Below are 23,221 nucleotides of genomic sequence, written 5' to 3'. Positions count from 1 at the left end.
TCAGGACTGAATTAGACAGGTTCTTGATTGGCAAGGGAGTTAAGGGTTATGGGGCACAGGCAAGAAAATGGAAATAAGGCCCCAATCAGATCTGCCATGATCTTGTTCAAATGGCAGTACAGGCTTGATGGGCCAAATTATCTACTCCTGCTCCTATTTCTTATGATCTTCTGCCTTTCATCCTGAGTCAGAGGGATTCAGTTGTGCTCCTGAAACAAATGATCCCTGACATTCTGAGCGTCCTGAAGAAATTTTCATGTTTCACACTGTGCCTGGCTACCTCTTTGAGCAGTTGGGGCACTTTGGTGTTCTGCATCCTCCTGCTCCACCACCATTTTCTCCTTCTTTCTCAACTCCAACTCCTCTTCATCCTAGATCAACAGTCTCATTTCAGATCCTCAAGGTCTACATCCCTCTGGAGGGCCAGGTTATGGAGGGCCCAGCAGGCCCTTGCTGCAGGGTATTGGCGGGTGTCAAGCCGACCGGCACAAGCACTGAGAAGAACAATGGCCTGCTTGATGATTTTCTTAGTGACCATATGGCATTTATTGTATCAGCCCTTTGCCTCTGTCTGGGGGTTCCGGAGAGGGGTGAGTAACTATTTCATCAAGGGATATCCCTTGTCCCCAAGAATTCATCCGGACTTTGAGAGGTGGAATGAAAGTCTGGAATTCTGGAGGAATAGAGTCATGGCAGCAGCCAGGAAAGTGAGCACATTCACGGAGGAAGCTTTTGTTGTGGTTGCAGACCAGTTGAACTTTAAGGGAGTGGAAGCTCCTGCTGGTAATGAATCTCACTGGATATTTTCATTGCCACATGGATGTAACTGATGATGCTTTATGCCTGGGAATCTAGTGATGGCAGCAAAACTCATGCCCTGTGAGGCCACATCTGTTGTGAAATGAATAATTAGTGTATTGTCCAGCACGGTCATATAGGGCATCAGTAACCAGCGAGATGTATGATATGTAGCCATTTGCAAGATGCCACCAAAGTCCACAGCTCATCTTTAGAGGGAACCAGAAATGAAAAAGTTCAAGGTCACTGTGACTTTGACAGCTACTAGCAGGGCACAATGACCAATGCTGTGAGGTGTGAGATCTTCAGTGATGAGAGCACAGATTTCTATAAATATCTGCCTGGAGTATCACAGTCTCCTGTGGCACTAAGACTCTGTCATCTCCAGATAGCTGCTCCTTTAGCAGTTCATCCTATGCAGAGGATTGGCCTCCATATCCTTCCTGCCCCTTAGTCCTCTCTCTTACCCTCTTAATGCCAGGGCTTTACCATCCCTGTAAAGGGTGATGTTCCTCATTGCCACTAGGTCCAAAACCTGAGAGTGGTGCTGCTGACACCCTGCACACCCCACCTCCTCCACTGCTGCCCCCCACACCACCACCAATCCCCCACCTCCACCACCATCCGCCCCTGCCAGCTGCTATCTTCCCTTTGCTCAGCTGGTTGCACAGTTGTTCTTGGCTGCTGTGTCCTCTGCTCTTCTGCCCCTGCGATGCCAGGAGGGTGATGACTCCCTACAATGTCCATTCTCCCTGTCACCTGTGCAGCATTAAGGACACCTGCCTACCATTGGCTAAGCCTCCTGCTTTGCCATTGAAACTTTTGTGGCTCTGGGGTAATTTCTTGGGGTGGCCATGATTGGCTTTCCACTTGGTACCCATCCCCTTTCATCTGGTCCACTTCAGACAACAAGTGTAGCCTGTGTGCCCCCATGAAACCCTCAACTCACCATTAATGAGCCTTTAATGAACTGTCCAAGTACCATAATTGGCCATAATCAGGGATTGGGCAGAATCACAATCCCACACTGGCAAACATGGCTGGCGCTAAGAATGACTTTACCAACCAACACGGATGTTTTTAAATCCCTTCCACCCCTGTTTCTGCCCTGGGCGGGGCTCAAAAACCCTTATTCCATGTTATTATTTCTTTATTTTTACATATTTGTGCTTGTAAATTGAAGAAAATTGATTCTAGTTGCGAAAATAATTTCTAGACTAGGAACATAGTTTTAAAATACTCTGGATGAAGTGTCACAGTTTCAAATATGGAAGGAATGATTTTTAATTTTTTCAGGTTGTTCCCACAAGAAAACCATTTAAGGAGGAACCATGATGATTTTCCTAAGTTATGATTTTGTTTCTTCTTTTTGGCTTGAATTAAAGCTAGAATAAAATTTGTCATGTAAATTTGTTCCAAATTCCAAATGTATCAAAGAAAAGGAAAAGCATGGACAATATTGGATAGCTTCCATTTCCAAATAATTCTCTTGGCAATCAGATAGGAAGTGATTAAAAATGCAATCATTCTCAAAATGAATATGCTGGACCACTTTTTTTGGCACATTCTAATTCCTGGTTCCAGCATTGCTTATTGTATATCATTTTATTACACAAAGTATAGGGAAGGTTTTTATCATTAGTACATTAACTTGCCTCTTTCTTCATGAAGAGCTGTTCTCTATTACTGCCACCATTACCTGTCAAGCTGCATATGAGGGGGGAATGAAGAAGCAACTCTTCCACATGCTCTTCCGATGAAACAACTTTTAAACTGTATTTGAATAATTTAATTGAGAAAGAAGGAAGTGTATTAGAAAGGGGGGAGTAAGTCATTTTGAGAAATGCGTACTCTTCCAGGCGAATGGGCATTCATGTTACCCGTGCTTTAAGTTGAGTCCAAGTTACTCAACTCTATATAATATACTAAGGTTTTGCTCACTACCCATTTGATGCTTGTTGTCTCATTTCTCAAGAACACAAAGTTATGACATAATATCAAGTAGATAAAAACAAAAATGCTTAAAACCCAGTAACCACATTCAGATTGTGAACAATAACATTGTCTGGTCTTGTCTTATACTTTTTATTTTCTATAAAGATTCAGAAGTTAATAAAAAGGATTTTGTAAAGGAAATGGTTCCATTTTTGCATCAGTGGGACATAAAATAGGTGCAGCAATATTGTTTTTACATGTGTAAGTCAGGCACAGCTATAACCAAATTAGCAAAGCAGAGCCCCCCACATAATGTACGTGGGTATACAGGCTACCTGAAAACTAGACAATAGGTCTTTTGTTAAGCATCCACCTCAAATGAGCCCAAGATAAATTTCAAAATTGAAAGAAAGCTTCCACAGCCATTTCAGCTGCAAAATCCTGGCCTGAATTTTTCAGTCGGCGGGCAGGTGGGCTCGGTGGGAGCGGGCGGGGGCAGTCACAGAGCTGACTGCCGCCCGCAATCGGCTCCGCGCCACCATTTTACACAGGTGGGCCAATTAAGGTTGGCCCAGCATAAGACGTGAGCGGTAGTGCTCAGCACTACCTATGCAGGCAGGGGGCGGAGGGAAAGTCAGGGCCAGCGCTCTTTTGCGCATGCACCCGAAAGAGTGCTTCAATATCCCTGAGGCATGGAGCTGCCCCAGGGAGATTGAAGCACTTCTGAAATAAGTAAATAAATGGATCGAAAATTGAAATAAACATGTCCCCTCATGTGACTGTGCCACATGAGATGGGGCATGTTTTTATATTTCAGAAAAAAATGTATTTAATTCATAAAAGCTTTAGGAAACCTTATCCCGCTCGTGGATGAGGTTTCCTAAAAAACGTGAAGGCTGTTTGGCCTTTTTGCCTGCCCACCAACATTAAGGTTGGACAGGCAGCATAAACACTGAGCTTAATTACTTCCTTAATGGCCTTAATAGGCCATTTAATTGTCGGCCGGCAGGCAGCCAACTCTGGCATGTGCCCGCCGAACAAAACATCACAAGACAGCGCGATGACATCGGGACGCACGCCCAACATCATTGCGCATCATTTTACACACTGGCATGTCGGGCCCACCCCCACATGCCAACTGAAAAATCCAAGCCCCTAAATTTGGTTAGGTCAGTCAGAGCTTGGGAGATGTAGAAGCATTAAAGAGGTTTCTGGAGACTAATCAAAAAAGATCCCAAAACTTCAATTTTTTTTTCTATAGGTATGAAACAATAAAAGGAAAGTTCAGGACCATTTTCAAGAAGCACCTCTTAACATAAAGAACGATAATTATCTGTGTAGCTTTCCAGATAAGGGATGCAAAACATTCATGCTACAAAGTTTGGCCCTGTAGCACAACTAGCCTCAGCACTATGAGAGTGGGTGATAACAGAAATGGTGGAGGAGGGGTGGCAGGTTCACCTCTGACAACTTCCTGCATTGCGTGCATGTTCATCCTGCACCAGTCAGCCATTCCAGCTGTTTTTGAGCCACCAAGTTGCCCAACAAGGTCCTTTGTCACATGGCTGATGACCCCCCCCCCCCCCGCTACCTGACCACATGTGGACAGTGCTTCCATAATGACAGCCATACTTAAAGTTTGAACATCATGGAGCTGACTATCAACATCCTGAAACAATGCTCCTGCTGCCGAGGCAACTTGGGGAGAGCTGGAATGTGTCTCATGATTCATGGTGGTGTGCTGCAACTTCCACAGCCTAGTCATGATGCGAGCCCATTCTTGCCACCAGGGTTTCGCCAACCACCGCAGGAGGAGGAGGAGAGAGGGTGAAGGCAGGGAGGAAGCATCCAGCTCATCATTTTTCCAACCAGGCTGTCCATTAGCAACTCATCAGACTCCGGTTCTCCTGAAAGCATCCCAAATTGCAGTTGCTCTACACTTCCCCAGCTTTCAATCACTTTGTAACAGACCATCACATCTCTTAGACAAAATCCTGAAATAAAAGACAGCACAGAGCAAACATTCCATATTAACTTTATCCAACAACACTTCCATATACACACAATACTTAACTATTCACCTTTCTACATTCTCTTAATGCCTGTTTTGCAGGATGACTTCAAGCAGCTCTACCTAGAAGGCTTGACTTCAGATTGCAGCACCTCAACGTGGATAGCAGCAGTTTGGTCTAGCAGGCTGACAGGCGACAGTGAGGGTACAGGTGAAGGGGTAATGGTAGCAGCTTGAATGTTGTGTTGCAGAGACTGAGGGTAGCATGCTTGTGTGCCTCAGAAACACTGCGACTCCCCTAGGGCGGTGACTCAGAAATTGTAGTGATCTGCTGGAGGACAAATTGTTGGGCTGTTGTGACACTGTTCAAGTCCCTTTTGAGTAATGAGCTATGATGGCAGCACTCTGAGCCAGCAAGGTGGAAGTCTGAGATCGCATCATCTCAGACTGAGCTCCCACTGCAGTACACAGAAATTTTGCTCATGCTGCAATGGAAATTGGGACATTGGCCATCAGATGCTGCAGGATGGTAGGGTCCACAAATTTTACCATGGAGTTGGCCACCACTTCCATGCTGAAAAGGATGGAATCCAAGCTCTGTGCCAAGTTGAAGCCAGACTCTTCCATGCTCATTGGCAATGACAGCAGGCTCACTGACAGGCCTGCCAATTTACCAAACATTTCAGTGTGCATGCCCATCCTGTATGCACCCCATATAATTAAATCCTCATCTAAGTACTCTGTGACAAAACCACCTACCTGCAGTGAGCTGACACATATGCTGTTCTTTCTTCCTGGCCTGGTTGCAGCCCACTCATGCACAGTGACTCACCACATGCAAATCTTGTCTCTATACTAGCCTCTAAGTTATGCACATTTCCAGTAGCTAAACTGGTGGCTGTAAGTGTCAGTGGCAGCGCTTCTTCCTCAGATATGCCACTCTTCTTCTGGGCCTTCATCCTCAATCACCACTGGCTAGCCAGGCGGTGGGTCTTGGGCATCTGAAAACATAATGTGGAAGGGGAGGTTTGTTCTGAGAGAAAGGGAGGATTAGTGGAAAGCAAGTGGTGTAGCACACCTCTGGTACATCATACTAGATTGTTGGATGAGGGTGAAGTGGGATTTGAAAAGGTGCAAAAGAACATACCATGGATGGCTTCAACAACTCCTGTTGCTACAGTTTCAGTATGGCTGCCTCAGTAATCCTGAGCACTGTCTCATCCAAGGGAGTGGGGACAGTCATTCATGCCTGCCCCATTAGTCCTTTGCTGTTCCCTCACATATGAGTTTTGAAGCAGTGGTGAGTGTGTGCGGGTGAGATGCAGCACACAAATGGCATGAGTCCTGATTGCTAGAGATTGCTGGTAAGTGATTGTTGGTGCTATGGCGCATCAAGCAGTGTGTGAGTTTGCTGATGGGGTTGGTGGAAGGTGGCATTTAAAGATACATCTACTGACCTTGACTACTCAAGTGAGGCCATTGAACTTCTTCCAGAACTCAGCGCCAGAATCCTGGCATTAACTTCCATGGTTATCCACTGCTTCCACTGTCTTCGCAGTGTCTGTCTGGAAGACCTACTAGCTCCCTATGGGCAAGTGACACCTCTCCTCCTCTTCACCTCCTTCGTTAAGGTCTCCAGCGCCGCTTTTGAGAACCTAGGAGCCATCTCCCTGGCCTGGTGCTCCATTGCTCTGATTTCTTCTCAGCCACTTCCAACATCTGCTGCAGTCAGAATGTACCTCCCCTTTAAGAGGTTGACTAGCTTTAGTCAATGCTAGCCTTGGACAAACTTTTGGATAAGATTGTAAATCAGGGCCCCATCTGTCCTTTTAGGTGGATGTAAAGGATTCTATGGCACCATTTCAAAGTAGAGCAGGGAAGCTATCCCTGGTGTCCTGGCAAATATTTATTTCTCAATCAATATTACAAGAACAGATTATTCAGTCATTATCACAATGCTGTTGTGGGAGCTTGCTGAGTGAAAATTGGCTGCTGTGTTTCCTACATTAATGCAATGGGTACACTTAAAAAGTAATTAATTGGCTGTAAAGCACTTTAGGATGTCCTGAGATCATGAAAGATGAGACATAAGTGTAAGTCTTTCTTTTATTTTCTAAAGTTAAGGATGAACTTTGGGCAAGTTTGGCCGCCTTCTTCCAGAATCACAGAATCACACAGTGCAGAAGAGGCCCATCGGCCCAACAAGTTTGCACTGACATGTGAGAAATACCTGACCTACCTACCTAATCCCATTTACCAGCACTTGGCCCATAGCCTTAAATGTTATGACATGCTAAGTGCTCATCCAGGTACTTTATAAAAGATGTGAGGCAACCTGCCTCCACCACCTTCCCAGGCGATGCATTCCAGATCATCCCCACCCTCTGGGTAAAAAAGTTTTTCCTCACATCCCCCCTAAACTTCCTACCCCTCACCTTGAACTTGTGTCCCTTCAACTAACGGGAACAACTGCTCCCTATCCCCCTGTCCATGCCCCTCATAATCTTGTACACCTTGATCAGTCTCCTCTGCTCCAAGGAAAACAACCCAAGTCTATCTAACCTCTCTTCATAATTTAAATGTTTCATCCCAGGCAACATCCTGATGAATCTCCTCTGCACCCCCTCCAGTGCAATCACCTCCTTCCTATAATGTGGCATCCAGAACTGCACACAGTACTCTAGCTGTGGCCTCACCAAGGTTCTATACAACTCTAACATGATCTACTTTTGTAATCTATGCCTCGATTGATAAAGGCAAGTGTCCTATGCCTTTTTCACCACCCCGCTAACATGCCCCTCTGCCTTCAGAGATCTATGGACACACATGCCAAGGTCCCTTTGTTCCTCAGAACTTCCTAGTGTCATGCCGTTCATTGAATACTTGCTTGTCAAATTACTCCTTGCAAAGTGTATCACCTCACTTTTTTCGGGGTTAAATTCCATCTGCCACTTATCTGCCCATTTGACCATCCCGTCTATATCTTCCTGTAGCCCAAGACACTTAACCTCACTGTTAACCACCCGGCCAATCTTTGTGTCATCTGCAAACTTACTAATCCCACCCCTCACATAGTCATCTATGTCATTTATATAAATGATGAATAATAGGGGGCCCTGCACAGATCCCTGTGGTATGCCACTGGACACTGGCTTCCAGTCACTAAAGCTTTCCAGTACAACTGCTCCTGAATGTACAGCATGATCCAGAAGATGCCATTTCTGAGTTGTTGTTCATCCAGTTCAAACATAACCATTTCATGCAAAGAGGCAAGGAGTTTACAAATTTTATCTGTCCACAAATGGTCCCTTCTCTCCTGACTCTCTGGCTGTTTGTTCTACCCGCCAAAGAAATTTGAAGGATTTTGCTTTAAGTGGGGTAACATTCGCAGAATTTGCTATCTTCAGGTCTTATTTGTATTTAATACAAAACAAGAAATGTAATTAAGCAGTGACCTACAACACAAACTTAAGCCTGAGCCCTTCTTACAAAACTCTCCCAACAATATGACTTACCATCATCTCCCTTTGTGATAGGTTAAGGGTTATTTGGTATGCATGGTGGGGCCTTAGCAAGATCACGACCACCAAAAGTGAATCCATCATTGCTGAAGAAGAAAATTCTACCAATGCAGCTGTGGCATTGCTGCTGTAGTACCAGATGAGACAGAAGTGGGGCAAAAAAACAGACGTGCCCTGGAAATTGGAAGAAATGTCCAACTGTTGGCCTTGGCTGGGACTAAGGCTTTCAGCTGCTAAGCTCTTGAGGAAGAACTGAGTGAAAGTAGGCTAGCATAAAACCATCTCCTTTCACCATTACAACTACCTTCCAAGTGATGGATCCAGGAAATGGCATCAATAGGATTGATGCCAAGAAATTCTGCTGGGGAGATATGCACTGTCCCCACTGTAATCTGTATGCAGCAAGTGGACAAAGTGTAGTCATGGTAGTCCTGGTGGGACAGGTGGAAGGAAATAATGATTTTCCATCATTCTCCAGTCCTACATCAGGAAGCACAGAACAGAAATTGGCCTTAATTTCATAGAACAACCTCATGAAATAGAATTATTTTACATACAAACTTGGGCTTATTCACAATAAATAATGAATTGATATAGCCAAGATATGGGTTCAACTGGGGAGAATGTCCTTGTATATTATTAGTTGAAATAATCTTTTTATGCCAAAAATAGGACAATTTGCCAAGAATCTAATCTATATCCACATTGAATTCACTTCTTAACAACTACTGCATCTGACCAAACCTGGACAAGATGGTGTTACCCTCACCAGAAATCCTCCTTTGTTGGCATTGAGATAATAGATCTTCTCTTTTTTTTCATTCATGAGATGCCCATCCCTATTGCCCTTGTTCCAAGGAAATTTTTTTAAAAAAAAAGAGTCAACCATGTTGCTGTGGGTCTGGAGTCACATATACACCAGATCTGGTAAGGAAAGCCTTATAGGGCATTAGTGAACCAAATGGGTGTTTATAACAATCAACATTGGTTGTCATCATTTTTATTAAATTTAAATTTTACCATCTACCATGGTAGGGTTTGAACCCAGGTTCCCCAGAACATTATCCTGGGTCTCTGAGAATACTAAGCAGTGACAATACCACTATTCCACCATGGCTTCCCTTTCATGGCTTGCTGTGTCAATAAAGGTACTTTTCTTGTGATGCATTCTGAATCCTTGCCTCTAAATTTAATAAGGAAAATCTTTCTGGATAGAATGGCAGTTGGACCACATCCAGCCAATCTCTATTTTATTCAGTTTCACAGATCTCAATAGTAAACTTCTTGCAAGAGTCATCTATCACATTGAGTCACTTAAGTAGCAATTATCTATGACTCAGTCAGACTACTTGCATCACATATGTTCCAACATATGATTTACAAATTTTTAGTTGGAATCCTGTCATGGTTTTCCAATGTTTTAAAGAATCTGATCTTCAGTTCTGCAAACTTTAATTAAGTATTGTTGCAAATTTGTATGTTTTCTGTATCACTTCCATGCATTGCACAGGTTCTCTCCACTCCCGCAATACTCCATTCCCCCTAGTCTCTTAATCTTACCATCTCTGCTCCTTATTGAAGAAAAGGAGTTCCTTCCCCTGTTAATTATTAAGTGACTTCAAAGGGCAAGAGGAATGAAGGGGTTACTTTCCTCACATATCATCAGTTGGTAACCACCAACCTTTTCCCAGGCATTTCATCAAAAGAAAAGAAAAATAGAATTTAATAAAGAAAACATAGATCTTTCTATCCCATAAAGTTTTACCTTTTCTGCAATGTGTCAAACTTCTCTTTCTGTTAGAGCTGTGTAATTAACCTTGCATCAGATTCAAGTTTCCTCCCCAGCGAATTTCCGCTGAATCAGACAGTGACCTTCAAACAATTACATTATTTCAGGACAAGCAGAGAACATCCAATTTTCCATGACATAAGAAAAACCATTAATAGTTTATACACAGCAGAAAAAAAATCTTAACATCGTTTGCACACTGGTATAATTTTTTTGCACCTTTCAGGGTGAGAGGTGTTAATACTGGGATTGGAATATTTTTATCTTTTGACTTTCAGTGTAGCATAAGCATTTAGTAATTAGCTACTGCATGACCAAGTGCACAGTAAAGCTCTACTTCATGTCAAGAATAAGCAAGATTTTCTCAACTTGTTATGCGTAACAAAATTGCAAAACAATTTATACATTTTGTTGTGCTAGTGCATTGAGGAAATCTTCTCCAACCATATCTTAACACCAACTTCAGATCATAATCATTCTCCCACAGTCTTTTCCAATTTGACTTCCCATTGCTATTTTCCCATAAATAGACGTTTGAGGTAGAAAATTCACATGAGGTTGAAAAATGCAAACCCACATCCTAATATGCAATATTACTGTGTCAATCCTTGATTGTTAACTTTGAAAGAATTAAATGTACTTTGATATGTGTCAGTTTTAAAATTGTAATGTTACCATCACAATTCACTGAATTCAATGTCCACATGGTTTATTTTTATGAATTTCCACTGGCTTCTTTTGTAGAATCCATTTGGAAAATAAATGGATTATTTTTTTCCTAACATTTTCCTCTCCATGCTCAAAATATTTTGTTCACAGCTATGTAAGTCACAATTGTCATGGAAAAGATTAGAATTCATGATGAAAAGTTCTCTGAATTAATAAATTTCCTTGTAACTGTGTAGCTCTATGACCATTTTGACTATAATTTTATTAACCTAAAGATAAACTCATCTTTCATATTAAATCCTGATATTTCCCGCTGAGATGTTAAAGAACGCATGAGCCAGAGCCAGGATAAACTGTGCAGATTTTACACATGCATTCATTTGACTTGATACTTCACAGTTTGCCGTCTGGTTTCTGTAAATTTTATTGCTTCATGTTTAACAGAAGAGCTCTGTCTAAAAGCAATACCAGACTATTTAAAGCCTGTCCATTTCATATCCTCCATTAAACTCTCAAAAATGCAAAGTGGCCACAGATGAAATATGCAATTCTATTGTTTACTGTACAAATGCCATCCAACATAATGATACTGGAGAATGACATTTACTTATAAACATCTCCATAGCCACATAGGGATACTTCTAAAGTACAGATTTTCCTAGACTTGATTTGATTGGGTGATCCTTGTGTCATGTTCATGGTCTGAATTTTACCCTTGGCAGACACGTGTGATTGGCAAGTGCAGGAGTGGATGGGAAACAGATCCCGTCTGCAATCGGCCCCCGACCGCAATTTCACGCTGGCTGGCGGTTAACTGGCCAGTTGACAGCCAGACAGTGTGAAACGCCTGCTGAAAAGCTCAGAGCTGCCGGGGTGGGGGAGACGAGGGCGGGCGATGGCATCACTGCTGGTGTGGGTGGGCACTGTGAGAGAGCTCCCTGAAGGTAGACACCTGCCTCAGGGAACTGCAGACCTGCACATGATGAAATAAAGGTTTAAAAAGCTGCAAAAAAATGTCCATGCATCACAATCAACCACCTGAAAGCATACCTCTTAAAAATGCTATGCACAGGTATTTATTTTTGTTTTATTTCATAACGGAGATTTCATTCCGCCCTTGGATGAGGTTTGATGAAAAAACGTAGAGGCATGATTCTTCCGTCTGCCAACCATAAGGTTGGACGGTTCATGAGAAATTGGAGACAATTACGATGTTAATGGGCATAATTGCGCGCAAAAGTCAGAAGCGCGCCCGCTGTGCGAAATGACGTAGGGACACATGCCCGACTTTACCGTGCAATTTTACACCCAATCGGTTTGGGCGCGTCCTTGCCCACGGGACATAAAATTCTGCCCCATGATTTCAACCTGTGCTGCATAAAACGTGAAACAAATGACATTTGTGTAAAATGGGTTCACTGGCCTTTGAACGGAATGTCTTTACTACAACAAAAGAATTTCTTGTCTGTGTCAACTGTGATTAGATTATTTTATATACATTACCTGATTCATCTTATTCTCACAGTGAAGTTCTTAACAGGAAACTTGCCCTCTATCTCCATGTTAATCCAAAACTTCAAAATTAGTCCACTTTTTGGGAAAATGCTTGCTCTAATCAGCTCAGTGCAAATGCACTGTCTATGTGGCCATATATTCCAATGAAATATTGAAGTAATGAATCAATTCATGTCATAAACACAGACTTAGTAGTAACTGGGATCAATTAGCTGCTCAACAGTGCACATTCCTGTGAAAGAGGATGATAATTTACTTTTTATTTGGTTCTTTGATGATTTTGTGTACAACTGCTCCGGTCTTAGCTGTAAAGAACCAGGTCAAGTTATTTGTTGGTTAGCATATCAAATGGGAAAGGCAGCTTTCTCCCTTTAAATAGTTATTTAGCTGATTTTAGCGGAATCAGAGAGTAATTGTTCTATCTCTCGGGTCAAAGAATTCCTATGTTAGTGACTATCTAATTGCCAGTGTTATATGAAGTAATATCTATATATATAAACTTATACACCTCATAAAAAATGTGTATTTGTGCACTGGTCAAATATGGCTGAAGGGCAAGCTTTTGATGTGACTGAGGCTGAGGGAAAGTCCAGGAGGAATCCAATCATAAGCCCTTGCCTTAAGGGAATTATAGTTAAGTCTATTGCAAAGAGGGAAAGACTGATAGGTTGGTATTACCTCAAACTTAATTGTAAACATATAATATAAGGATCTGGCACATAGAGGGGTATTCACAGGTACTGTAGGTGATGGTTTCAACTAGATTGGCAGGGGGATGGGAGCAGGGAGACACAAAAGTGGGAAACAAAGATAGGAATGAAAGACAGAAAAGTAGAAAGCAAAAGTAGAAGGCAGACGAAAGAAGGGCTAGCAGCAAATAGGACCATAGTACAAAAATAGATGTGTCATTTTTTTTTAACAGGCACTGTATCTGAATTCATGGAGCATTTGCAATAATGTAGATGAATTAACAGTGCAAAAGGATGTAAACCGGTATGATATGATTGTGATTACGGAGGCATGGCGGCAGGGTGACCAAGGCTGGGAACGGAATATCCAAGGGTACTTGATATTCAGGAAGGACAGGCAAAAAGGAAAAGGAGGTGGGGTGGCGTTGTTAGTTAAGGATGAAGTCAGTGCAATAGTGAGAAAGGACTTTGGTTCAGAAAATCTAGATGTCTAATCAGTCTGGGTGGAGCTAAGGTGCAACAAAGGGCAGAAAACATTAGTGGGAGTTGTATATAGGCCTCTAAACAATGGTGATAAGGTAGGGGATGGCATTAAACATGAAATTAGAGATGCATGTAACAAGGGTGCTACGGTAATCATGCGTGACTTTAATCTACATATTGACTAGGCAAACCAAATTAGCAATAATACTGTGGTGGGTGAATTCTTGGAATGTGTACGAGATTTTTTTTACACAAGTTTGTCGAGGAATTGACTAGCAAACAGGCTATCCTAGATTTGGTATTGTGTGAAGAGAAGGGTTTAATTAATAATCTAGTTGTGTGGGGCCCTTTATGGAACAGTGTCCATAACATAATAGAATTCTTCATTAGCATGGAAAGTGAAGTAGTCCAATCTGAAACTAGGGTCCTAAATCTTAACAAAGGAAACTATGAAGGTAGGAGGCGTGAGTTGCCTAAGATAGATTGAGGAACTTCATTAAAAGGCATGACAGTGGATAGACAATGGCTAATATTTAAGGAGTGAACGTATGCATTACAACAGTTATACATTCCTTTCTGGTGTAAAAATGCAACAGGTAAAGTGGCCCAAACATGGCTAACAAAAGAAGTTAAGAATATTATTAGATCCAAAGAGGAGTCATATAAAGTTAGAGAAAAAGTAGCAAGCCTGAGGATTGGGAGCAGTTTAGAATTCAGCAAAGGAGGACCAAGAGATTGATTTAAAGGGGAAAAATTGAGTATGGGAATAAACTTGCAAGGAATGTAAAAGCAGACTGTAAAATCTTCTTTAAGTACACAGAAAAAGATTAGTGAAGACAAGTGTAAGTCCCTTATAGTCTGAAACAGGAGAATTTATAATAGAAAACAAGGAAATGGCATAGCAATTAAACTTTAATTCTGTCTTCACAGAGGAAGACACAAATAATTTCCCAGAAAGTGAGCAGGAGGAATTGAAGGAAGTTATTATTACTAAAACAATATTGCTGGAGAAATTAATGACACTGAAAGCCAATAAATCCCTAGGGTCTGATAATCTACATCCCAGGATACTAAAGGAAGTGGCCATGGAAATAGTGGATGCATTGTTTGCCATCTTCCAAAATTCTGTAGATTCTGGAACAGTCCCAGCAGATTGGAGGAGGGGGGGCAAATGTAATCCCATTATTTAAAAAAGGTGGGAGGTAGAAAATAGCAAATTACAGGTCGGTTAGCCTAACACCAATTGTAGGGAAACATGAGAGTCTATTACAAAGGATGTGATAACAGGACACTTAGAAAATATCAATGGGATTAGACAAAGCCAACATGGATTTATGAGAGGGAAATCATGTTTGACAAACCTACTGGAGTTCTTTGAGAACATAACTAGCAGAGTAGATAAGGGGGGACCAGTAAATGTGGTGTATTTGGATTTTCAGAAAGCTTTTGATAAAGTCCCACATAAAAGGTTAGTGTGTAAAATTAAAGCACATGGGATCAGGGGTAATATATTGGCATGGATTGAGAATTGGTTAGCAGACAGGAAACAGAGAGTAGGAATAAATGGGTCTTTGTTGGAGTGTCAGGCAGTGGCTAGTGGGGTACTTGCTATAGAGGGAGTGCAGTAAACGTCCACCAGACTGATTCCTGGGATGGCAAGATTGTCATATGAGGAGAGATTGGCCGACTAGGCCTGTATTCACTGGAGTTTGGAAGAATGAGAGGAGATGTCATTGAAACATATAGGGCAGAATTTCCCTGTCGGGAAGAGCCCCCAACGTCATCCTGGTCCATTTAAATATTGAGGAAGGTGGGCAGACAGCAAAATCAGCTGTCCACCCGCTGACCTGTCAATGGCCAATTAAGGCCATTGACAGGATCATTAAGCTTGTTAAATGCCCTGCCCATCCAACTTTAAGGCCCAATGGGCTTCTGATAATACATGAAACATCATCCACTGGTGGAATGAGATTTCATGTCCGTTTTTAAAAACTTCAATAAAATTTATGTCACATGAGGGGGAACATGTTAATAATTTTAATATTTGTCTAGTTTTAAAGATTTTTACACTGTCACTAATCTCCCTGAGACAGCACTTAGTCTCAGGGAGCAGTGCGCTCTTTCACGTGCATGCACGAAAGAGCACACTTTGACAGATGGGGAATCCCTCCCCCCATCCCCAGCACAAGAAGTGCATGGCGGGCAGGCCGTGGGGCAGGCCTTAATTGGCACACCCACTCAACATGGCGGTGGGCCCTGTTTTGGCGGCGGAGTTCGGCTGCCCGCCCGCCGCTGAGCCAATGGGGTCTGCCCGCCCATCAAGGTAAAAATTCTGGCCATAAAGTTCTGACAGCGATGATCAGCCTGGATGCAAGGATGACTTTTTCCTCTGGGGGGGTTTCGAACAAGGGGGTCACAGTCTCAGGAAACAGGGTAGAACATTGAGGACTGAGATGAGTTGAAATCTCTTCACTCAGAGGGTGGGGAACATATCAAGTTCTCTACCACAGAAGACTGTGGAGGCCAAGTCACTATATTTAATATATTTAAGAAGGAAATAGATAGATTTCTGGACTCTAAAGGTGCCAAGGGGTATGGTGAGAGGACAAAATGTATGGCATTGAGATAAAGGATCAACCATGACTATATTGAATGGCGGAGCAGGTTCAAAGGGCCAAATGACCTACTCCTGCTCCTATTTTCTATGTTTCTATGAGTACAGTTATATGAAGAAGGCATCTGACCCAAGCCCAGGGGTCAGTATTGTGCTGAAGAGAAACCGGAAAAGCATGGAGATAACTCCGAGCCTGCACCCTTTACAGTACATGTGTAACTAGTTCTACTTGTTAACAAAAACTTACAGTTAACATACTGAAGACTACAAAGATTCTTTAAGAGCCACTATTCTGTAACTAACACCTTCCCAAAATGGTGGCAGCTGGGGATCAAAAAACCTCAACCACACTGAAATGCAGAAACAAGCCAAGATGCTGGAAGACTAGAACAGAACTTCAATGAAATTCTGACCTGAGAGAAGCTCCCAACAGAAGCTGAAGATGCAGAGAAACTTTGGCAGAAAACATTCCAGAGTAAAGGTCTGGATGCTGACAGCAGAGATTTTTACTGCAGCAGAATATTCCATTGAACCTCCCTTAGAAATTCAGCTTCAGAGCGCAGAGTCCACAGAGCCTACAAGGGTGAACTAAATCTTTTAAAGTATCAGGCTGAAACCAGCCCTGAGAACCCTTTCTCTAATTCAGTGTCAGAGGCACCATTGAAGGAAAGGCCATTGCTAAAACCCAATTCCCCAGTCGGAGCCCCAACAAGTTGCCTCTGGACACATAAGATCAGAAAAAGTGTTAACTATTTAAAGCTCCCACAAATTTTGCGACTGTCCAGCTCAGGGAACAGCAAGCATAACTTTAAATTCAAACACCTCATTGCTTGTCATAGTGAACCATGGAATGATAGAAGTCAACACACAGCCTATTCAGGCAGCCATTGTTAAGAATCTTCTTCAAGAAGCATACCATTGCCATTTTGCAGAGCCTGCAAAAATCAGCAAGCGTGGGAAATTCCTTTGTATCGGGCTCAACAGCAATGCCATCTTGAAATCCTGTAAGCTCTTAAAGCTGCACAAAAAATTCAGATGTTTTAACATGGATCACAGTTCAACATTTCCAACTCAACTTGGGCTAATCCAAGGCCCAGACCAGACACAAAAATGGAGGGAAAGTTTTTTTTAAGATACAGCATTGCTTCTGGTTAAAATGAGAAGGCATAAAAAAGGTCAACATGCTGCTTTACTCTATAGGCATAATTGCAGATTACATCATTGTAAGACAGAGTATTAATGAATCATCTGTCAAATTTGAGGAGGCTTTAAAATCTTTTGCCTTTTGTTTTAACTTGCAAAGCAATAGAATGCTGGAGAGAGCTAAATTCAATAAAAGAGTCCATCTGCTCAGGGAAAACATTGATTTCTTCATAAATGATCTCTACAGGATGGCAGAGTGGTGTGAACATGGATATTTATACTCTGAGCTCATCAGAGACAGAATAATGGTGGGTCTAACAGACAATATACTCTCTGATCTCCTACAAGCTAAAAGAGATCTAACCCTGGACAAGACAATCCAGATAGTTGGACTGTCTGAACTCTGTGACCAGTACAGGACAATCTTAAGGGGAGAGAACAAAGCATGGGGCAGAAGCCAACCCTCAGTCCAGCCTATCAGGCCACAAAGACACAGGGACAATCCAAGTCAGGGAAAGCAATTCCTGAGCCAGCCAGTAGAGTGACTTTGCTAGACCTGTGATATGAGGCACCCTCACAGGAGAGATCAGTATCCTGCAATTAAAGCCCAATGCTTCCATTGTAATGGGATGGGCACAATGGCAAACTGTGCAAGTCAAAACCCCAGAAATGCACAGAAGGCCCAAAAGTAATCCACAAGTTTGAGACTGAAACTAGAAGACACACAGCCATGCTCCTTGAGTAAGAACAATGTTTGTGGATTCTCATTCTGGAATGCAGACATCTTTGTCAATCTAACAAATTTTAAATTAGATTCAGGTGCTGGAATAACAATCCTGTCAGACAAAGAGCCATGGTTGGCAACCCAACTGCTGATGCCACCCATGACACCCTTGTACTTGGGCATACAATGCTCTGCTTGTTGATAAAGACTTACAGTTAACCTACTGAAGACTACGAAGACTTCTTTAAGAGACACCATTCTGTAACCAGTAACCTCCCAACAGAACATTAGAGGAGTACTCACTACCAAGCTTTTGGTGGTATCAGCTGTGTCAGTGAAAGTGCTTGCTCCAGTTCTCAGATGCTGCATGTAAGTCAGCATGTTTGTAAAAGTAGGCAGGCTAAGTCTGAACTCCATCCTAAAATCTTGGCCGGAGGTATATTCACACTGACACAACCAATCAGAATGTATATACGTGTGTTCACAACCGTGTGTCACTTCTAAGTGCAATTTTTGAGTTTGAGGACAATAATATCTCAAAAATTCAGACTTAAGATTTAGAGAAATTGGATTTCCTTTAACTGTTCTCAAAACAAAGAATTTCCTAGCGATTAAATTATTGTTCCAGCTGTTTTATAAATGAAGGCTTCAATAAATGCTTCTCGTGTTGTATTAATCTATATTGGAGTTCTTTAAACGGAAATCATTAAACGTTTAATGTGGTTAGGATTCAAAAAGAGATCAAACATCAGAATTAAGTAGAAGCAAAGTATGGTTATAAGTTATCATGGCAGTGCATTTTCTTTTAAGAAGGGCCAGGTAATCATTTAATTTACACTGTGACATCATTTCAAACAGGTAAGGATGTATTAAACTACTTTCTAAATACATAGCATAGGTCACAAGGAGAATAGAATTGTATCTATGACAGCAATCAAAATTGAAATTGGGCCCTTTACAGACACCATGAAAATACAAAAAACAATAATCATCTAATTTATAAGAATGATAACGTATTTTGGTTTGTAAAATTTGGGGGGGGGGGGGATTTTGGTGGTTGAAGCCGTGGAACGGCAAACCTGAAAATATTTTTCTGCATTACTACAATCCCAACTGAAATCATAAAACTTATTTCAATGGTCTCTGTACATTTTGGCAGATTAAATTCCCAGTTAAATGCACCAAACTTTGCAGAAATTAAAACAAGTTCTGTATAATTTTGATTTTCCATTCGTTGTAGGTGTATACTGAAATTAAACCATTCGTAATTCATACTTTTTGACCTGTTCGGTCATTCCAGACTCTAAAATGATCAGAGTACACCAATCGTCTGTTACACTTGACAACTCATCCCCAACCTGTCGGTGTAGCATGTCAGAATTTACATAATAATCAATAGGGTCTGGGCTTCTTTAAATGAGACACATATTTGCATTTCCATTTTCTAAGTTACACATCTTAACAATTTAAATAAAGTCACACATATACACACACATGTATCTAGGGAGAAAGGCAGAGAGAGAAAGACATTCGTGTGCTTTCCGTCATCCAGTTCACCAGTTATCGCGCTATTCCTCTCGCAGCCAAGTCTACCCAAATGCCATCTCCTGGACGTCTTTAATTTTACAGATTGCAGCAAGCACAAATCTTCACCTACATCTTCAATCATCTCAAGTATCATACTCAACCAGTGCAATCCTCAGAATTATAATGCTGAGGCAATTGGAGAGGTCAGAAAACCCACTCATTCTGTGATTAATTGGACAATGATTATTTTAACGTTCTGCTGCATATATTGCTTTCAAGCCTCAATAGTGGGGCTAGGTAGATGCTTTCTACATTCTGTCTCTCGCCATGTTGAATAGTTCGCACTCTCGATATTTTTTTAAACAATTAGCTGTCGGTACCACGATTTTGAAAAGGCCACACTTGCTGCCTCCTGCTCAAGGATCAATGTTATTATAGTGGCGACACGTTCGGGCTGCATTGATTCGGCAAGTACAAGTTAAGTCCGTTAGCATCTCTGAGTTAATCAGAAAGGGAGGGGGAAAGAGCGCAAGAATGAATGAATGAATCACTTTGGAAGTTTAGTCACGGTTGTAACTATGGGGAAATAGCTGCACAACCTGCTCTAACCGCCCTGCGTTAAGGTTGAAACTGTGTATGCAGTATACGTCAATTTTTTAGTGTAGGGGCCCAGATTTGTAAAGCAAGTATCTTCCATTTGTGCATTCTGGTGCATTTTAAGGAGGTATCCACTGCGCTCACGCGGCACTTTATTGTGGCTGTCCCCTTACTACAATAAACGAAATGAGGAACGGAGGCATGATTTGCAGTTGTTTTTCTGTGAATTTACTTTCTTTGTTTTTCTCCTTTAAAAATGTACTTTGCAGTTTAAATTGCTGCCTAAGGGACTTCGTTTATTGTTGTAGCATTTAGTGGCTGCTTTAAGCGTAACTCTTCTGAACATGTTACTATTCGAAACACACGTTTCACGATAAGATTCTGCCCAGATATATCCCTCAAGATGTGGTCTGCTATCTTGGAATGGGCCTTTTCCACACACTGCAGAAAATAGCCCCACCCAACCCCCATCCTTTCAAATGCCAACTCGATGTTAACTCCTAAGGAGTTAATGAGACGTGTGCAGGTTGTTGGAATATCATATATTTGTACTGGACTTTCTGTAAGGCTATTTAGGTCATACAAAAGTGACCTGTCTGCTTTTACGTTTTAGTTGTTTAGCCACTTTCTGTAGGCAGTTTACAATGAAGTAAGATAAAGACTTGAAGGAAATACATTCTTAACAGTGCTTTGATATAAACTAAGACAGTGAAGAGGATTCAGGTTCAGGGCTGGAAGAACAAGTCATACGCAGTGGATAGTCTCGGTGGGAGTAAGTTACCAGAAAGAGTGGTTGAGGACACGATTTTAAGACTGCTGTAATGGGAGAACCGTACTTTCACATTCTGGAAGGATAAGATCAGGGCTCTTCTTCAGGTTGAGCAATTCTGTAATCTTACCTCGCTAATCTTCTGGTTGGAGATCAACTTTAACCTATGGTGATTACTAATTGATTGGTTTTGAAAGTCTGAAATTAATGAATGAAGAATTGGAAAGTTACAATGGGAGGAGTAACCCATAAAGGGCGCTTTGCATCCCCGTACATGCTTTAATAAAAAAAAATCGTCTCAGAATCATATAACAAATCGCTTCATCGGTTATTCCCATTTGAAAGACCATTTTCTGGCTGTTAGTTTAATTCTATATAATTCAATAATGAGTGAAATATACGGCATTGGACTGGAGCAGAAAGATCAGACAGCAAATTGTGTGCACACACTTCGCTCCTCATTTTCCACAAGATTTGATAATATTGCAGTGTATGTTTGCTGGAAACTACAGCTGATGGTTACTAACGTCTGAGTGTCCGAGTGTTCTTCAGCGATGTAAAAACATGAAATCTGGGCGTCTTAAAGATTGCACAAAAACAGACCGAATTTGGGTTAGGTAACTGACCAAACTATTGTTTTTTTGCGGTCTGTAATGCTGCAACAATTATGTTCAATTATTCATCCCCACCCTGCACCCTCTTCCCTGCACACACTTTCTTAAGCAAAGTACTTAGAAAGTCTCAAACAGAATCAAATGACACTCAATTTGTGGAATCTATTTTGATTATAAATGCCGGCTTAAATACACAAGCAAGTCAAGAAAATAAGCTATAACGTAAATACCAGCTAGTAGCTACTTAAAGTACCATTCCTTTGGGCTCTCTGTCATACTGTAATACATCGGCTCCATTAGTTCAAAGTGAGAGCCCACTGAATTACATTCTCCCGTCCTCTTGATCGACTACCCATGTAAAGAGGCATAACATTACCCTAGCGTAGTCAGTACAACTTAGCCACAATAATATTCTCTAGGAAGTAAGTCTTACCATCTCAATCTGAGGAAAGTGCGTCCAAGTGACATGTTGCGTATGGTTGAAAAATGCTTGTTGAACAACTCAGCGGCTGTGCTCGGAAGGATTGGCGGAATCAGTATGAAGCTTTCTGTTTACAATCGCAAACCCTTCACTTAGCCAGGTCTTCTGCTTTCTAAAGTATCGGATTTTAAAACAGCAGAGCAGTGACGTGCGTGTCAGTCATATCTCTCTCTCTGCTGGGCATACCAAGGGGACTTACTTCCGAGAAACTGCGGCCACTTTTAAATTAACAAGTGTGAATTTGAAGATTATAAGTATATAGGTAGAACCGGGGCTGTTGTTGGAATGGCAGCATCTCCCGGAACATATCACTGCAAAAGGCAAATCCTTATAATGAGTAGAACCCTCCTGCCGACTTCAGCTGCGTCTGGCAGGCTGGTTGGAACTGAGTGGGTCGGAGGGAATAATGAACGTTTCTTTGGGTTCAATGAACAACGTGAGATGCGCCACGAAATGGAAGAGTGGAGTTTTATTTCTTAGAAGAAAGCGGCAGCATTGCGTTGCACCGGTCCCAACCGATCACTCATCCCAACCGAAACCCCCTGACAGCTGACTCAAGTACGAAAATCATTCACAGACCTAACTCCCAACGTGAAAGGATTCCGCAGTTACCCTATGATTGCCACAGTTCTCTTTCAGAAATGTTCTGGATATAGAGAAAATGGTTTGAACATCGGGCTCCTTTAGTAACTGCCATTAGTTCCATTCGGGTGAATCGTGCCATTGAGAGAGGGGTAGTCTTTTGCTATGACATTAAGGACAAATGTGGTCGTGATGAAAATCGAGCGCCACGATTTTAGAGGGGCTCAGACAGTCTAAGTCGTGTTTTATACCAGGCTTCCCATCAATAAACAAGACCAGTGAACATACAACTAAACAAAAAGCCTAACACTACACAACCTAACAATCACCTGTCATTAGAACTTATTATAAAATCACTGCTTTCATGCAATGTTGCAAGACATAAACGGGTTATTTGAGTCTTCAAGGCTGTGAAGGTTTGTTTCTCTGTCTAATGCACCCACTCCCCTCGCTGCTCGCTCTCCAATTCAATGAAAAATATTCCTTTTCGGTTATTGGGCGTAGCACTCCATTATTGATAAGGTTCCGCTCGGTTTACGAACCCAGCGATTTTTCAGTGTTCACAAGTGTTGGAATTCATTCGATATTAATCCTTGCATTGGTTTTTGTTGTTAACCTAACACATAACCGACGGAATAAGCACCATCATGCTGAACATACTAGAATAGAAATAAAACTGAACCCCATCTATGCGTTAAGGCATCTGATTTATGATAGCTTTTCAGTCTGAGACAAGTTGGAGTTAAATCACTGTTCGCTT

General features: G+C 41.8%; 1 protein-coding gene across 1 annotated transcript in view; it reads right to left on the bottom strand.

Moving 5' to 3' along the window:
- Positions 1–21,987, bottom strand: part of htr4 (5-hydroxytryptamine receptor 4) — a 216,523-nt gene extending 194,536 nt beyond the window's left edge. Inside the window, exon 1 of the mRNA XM_041193770.1 lies at positions 21,832–21,987. The gene's annotated coding sequence lies outside the window, so the exon portion shown is untranslated. The remainder of the gene's footprint in view (positions 1–21,831) is intronic.
- Between the last annotated feature and the right edge of the window lie 1,234 nt (positions 21,988–23,221).

Source organism: Carcharodon carcharias, chromosome 8 (genome assembly GCF_017639515.1).
Source record: "Carcharodon carcharias isolate sCarCar2 chromosome 8, sCarCar2.pri, whole genome shotgun sequence".
Classification (NCBI taxonomy): Eukaryota; Metazoa; Chordata; class Chondrichthyes; order Lamniformes; family Lamnidae; genus Carcharodon; species Carcharodon carcharias.
This window is presented reverse-complemented; position numbering and strand designations above follow the sequence as displayed.